Genomic DNA, 4,404 nt, shown 5'->3' on the forward strand with positions numbered 1-4,404 from the left:
GAGCCACGGAATGCAAACAATTTCGGGATCATTACGGAGGTGGCAGAGAGATGTAGTGGGTGAACTCGAAGGTAGATTGAAGACAGCCAGGAGTGAGCTTGAAGTGTGTATACATGGCCCTATTAGTGAGGAGAAAATAAAAGAGGAGGCTGCACTAAGGTGTGTGGTGGAAGACTTGGAGGAGAAGGAAAACACAAAAGCAAAACAATATTCCAGGGTTTCTTGGTTGAAGGACGGCAATAGGAACACGCGGTATTTCATGGCGTTCGCCTCGGCCAGGAAGAAGATGAATAGAATCAAGGAGTTGAGGAAGGAGGATGGGACGGTGGTGAAGGAAGGGGAGGAGCTCTCTAACTATGTATGTTCGTTTTTTCAGGAGCTTTTTACGTCCAACATGGGCAACCGGCTAGATGAGCTGATTGCAAAGGTCGAACCCCGAGTCATAGAGCCCATGCATGCCATTTTGGATGCTGAGTTTACACGGGAGGAGGTGAAGGTGGCCCTTGACCACATTGGTGACCTCAAAGCGCCGGGACCAGACGGAATGCCCTCAATTGTGTATAAACGGCATTGGGATTTCATGGGTGATAAGGTTGTGAGCGAGATTCTTAGTGTCCTAAATGGAGGGCTGTTACCAGAAGGGTGGAATGACACGGTGGTGGTGCTTATTCCGAAAGTAAAGAGCCCGAGTCGTATCAAGGATCTACGCCCGATCAGTCTTTGCAATGTTATCTACAAGCTTGTGTCAAAGGTGATAGCTAACAGACTCAAGATCCTTCCAAATATTATTTCAGAGAACCAAAGTGCATTTGTGCCGGGGAGGCTTATCACAGATAATGTGCTTATTGCGTCCGAGCTATCACACTTTTTACTGAATAAGAGGAAAGGGAAGGAAGGGATTGCTGCTGTTAAAGCTGACATGAGCAAAGCATACGATCGGGTTGAATGGAACTTTTTAGCTGCGATGTTGTGTAAATTAGGCTTCAGACAACAGTGGGTAGACTTGATCATGAAGTGTGTAACCTCGGTGAAATACCAGATAAAGGTTAATGGCGCCCTTACCCAGCAATTCAACCCGTAGAGGGGGCTGCGACAGGGAGATCCGGCGTCCCCATACTCGTTTGCTATATGCGCAGAGGGCTTGTCGGCTCTCCTTCACGAGGGTGAACGGACTAGGCAAATTAGTGGGATCAAAGTTTGCAGCAGTGCCCCGGTGGTGTCACACCTCTTCTTTGCGGATGATTCGATTTTGCTTATGAAGGCAACTCAGGAGGAAGCTGTGGCTGTGAGGAACATTCTTGAGCTGTATGGAAATTGTTCGGGACAATGTATTAACACTGAAAAATCGGCAGTGATGTTCAGCCCCAACACTTCAGCATGTGACAGAGATCGAGTGAAAGGGGCCTTGCAGATTGTGAGCGAAAAATGGAATGAGAAATATCTTGGGCTGCCTGTACATGTGGGGAAATCCAAGAGGAAAGCCTTCGCTTATATTAAGGGTGCTATGGCCGGATGCATGTACGGGTGGTTAGAGAAGTTGATAGCGAAGACGGGGAAAGAAACTTTGGTGAAAGCTGTTGCTCAGGCTATTCCAACTTTTGCCATGTCTTGTTTCTATCTCACTAAAACTTTCTGCCAAGAATTGAGCTCGCTTATGGGGTCCTACTGGTGGAGGCAGCAGGACAAAGAGAACACCATCCACTGGATTAGTTGGGATAAACTAACTAAATCCAAAGCTCAAGGAGGTTTAGGTTTCAGAGATATGCACGGTTTAAATATTGTTATGTTGTCGAAGCAGATCTGGAGGATGATTGAGCATCCGGATTCTCTCTGTGCCCAAATTCTGAAAGCACGCTATTTTCCCGGACTCCCATGTGCTTCAGGCGGAGCCAAAGGACGGCATCTCCTACTCCTGGCGAAGCCTTCTCCATGGAGTGCAGCTAGTGCGGGAGGGATACGTGTGGCGTGTTGGCGACGGCGCGAGTATCAAGATCTGGACTAAGCCTTGGCTGCCGCGGCCGTGGGCGAGGACAGTAATCACGCCACAGGGGGGAACATATTGGAGTATGTCAGTGACCTGATCAGTCCAATAACAGGTAGCTGGGACGAACAACTAGTTCGGGACACCTTCTGGAGTGTTGATGCGGAGTGTATCCTGCTGTGACGCCCGGATAATTAAACTACAGTAATCCCACGTTAACGATGCCACGTCACCTCGGTTATTGTTGCTAATCTCACTTTGATTCTAAGCCAGTTCAAATTTCAAATTCGGATTAAAGTCTAAAATTCAAATTTCTCAAACATGAAAACTAAAATGTTCAAAGAGTGTCAAATATACCATAACCAATTATGGTGGTGACCCAACATTATTGTGAGGTGCTTAAGTGCCCTAAACTAGTTAAAACTATGGCTTAAACAATTAAATTAAATGCCCTTTTAATTTATAAGAATTGCAAACTATTTCAAAAGTCTCATAATCCTTTTTTGTGGCAGTGCACAATAATTCTGTGAAGTTGTTTTGGCCAGTGGCATATTTTTGCAAAGTCAATTGTGATTAAAGAAAAAGGCAAAAGCTGCTGGAAAATAAAACTTAGTAAAAAAAGAAAAAGAAAATTGAAACCCCGCTCCCCCTGGGCCTCGGCCCAACTGGCCACCCAGCCAGCCAGCCCAACCGACCCACCTGGCTGCGCCCGCCTCCCCTGTTCGGGCGACCGGGTCGCTACAGGGGCGGGTTGCCTCGGACCACCTCGCCGGCGCCGACGCCGGGAGGGGATAAGGCGCCCCCCGTGCCTCCTTGGTCTCCCCACCTCCCCACTCACCTCGCCCCTCTCGCCCAGATCCACCTCTTCCCCCTCTGCCGATCTGGAGGAAGGGCCGGCGCGCCCGTCGCCGATGACCTCGCTTCCTGCGGCCACCGGTCGGCCCTCACCTCGCCGGCGAGACCCCAGTCCACCCTGACCTGCTCGTCCAATCCGCCGAGTCGCGTGAGTCGGTTGCCCCCGTCCGCTCTTCCTCGAAGACATCGTCGTGACCGTGACGCCGAGGCCACCGTGCTCGTCCCCGACGTCGTCGCCGTCCTCAACCGCCTCCCCGTCTCCTCCCTGAGCCTTCTACGCCGAGCCACGAGTACCCGGACGCCCCCATGACACCGCCCCAAACTCGACTTCTTCCTCGGGCCGCCGCCCGTCGTCTCCGTCTCCGGCCGCCCCGACTCTCCCTCGGGCCTTCCCAGCAACGGCGGTGAGCACCGCGTGTTTCCCCTCCTCCTGCCCCTCTGATTCTGACGCCGTAGTCAGGGGCCCTGGCCGTAGTACCAGCCCGCGTATGCCTATGGCCGCCGCGCCGGAGAGCTCAAGCTCACCGCGCCCCGTGCACCCCCACTCGCGCGCGCCCGCCCCCGCTGCCCGCAAGCGCGTTGCGCTGCTCTACTGAAGCTACGTAACTGTTGTGCTGTTGATGGTTACTGTAGATGCTACTAGCTAGCTTTTCTAAATTTATGATGACTAAACCTCTAGACAACCCCTAAACTGCAGCAAAACAACTGTTAACAGGCCAAAAATAAATATGAGTAGAATGTACACTCGACAAACTTCATATTACTCCACTGAACCAAATTCATTTGATGCATGGTTTAAATCTTACAAAAATCACTAAATGCTATCTTTTCTTAACCCTAGCATTGTGTGCGTGTGTGTTCTCTGTGTGGTGGCCGGCCGGCTCTCCGTTAGCTAACTAGTACTCCTACTAGTTAGTCTAATCAGTGGTTGGGTATAGTGCAAATGACAGGTGGACCCCCCCTCTAAATATCCACTTAAAAAGAAAATGCAAGATATGTGTGAATGACACATCAGCCCCATCTACAGTTTTGACCAGTCAACAGTTGACTGTTGACTGCACCGTTGATTGAGTCAACAGGAACCCTGGACCCATTGCCAGCCTTCGGTGGCCCTGCTGTGTGCATTCTGCTGGGTGCACATAGCAATTTCCCCTTTTATTTCAAATTAATAATAACTTTGGAATATTGTTAAAACTTTGGAAAATCATAGAAAAGAAACCGTAGCTCAGATCGAAAAACTTTATATATGAAAGTTGCTTAGAACAACGAGACGAATCCGGTTATGCAGCCCGTTCATCCGCCACACACCCCTAGCATATTGAACACGTAACTTTCCTTCACCGGTTCATCTGTCCGAAAACGCGAAACACCGGGGATACTTTCCCGGATGTTTCCCTCCTTCGTCGGTATCACCTCCTACTACATTAGGTCACCCCTAGCACCGCATATTGCCGCGTCTTGCTTTGTGTTACATTTGATTGCTCTATTATTTATTGTGTTCCCCTTCGTTACTTCTTTCCGGTAGACTCTGAGGCCGGTGCCGATGTCCGTGTGTTCGACTACACCGA

Source organism: Triticum dicoccoides, chromosome 6B (assembly GCF_002162155.2).
Source record: "Triticum dicoccoides isolate Atlit2015 ecotype Zavitan chromosome 6B, WEW_v2.0, whole genome shotgun sequence".
NCBI classification, from domain to species: Eukaryota; Viridiplantae; Streptophyta; class Magnoliopsida; order Poales; family Poaceae; genus Triticum; species Triticum dicoccoides.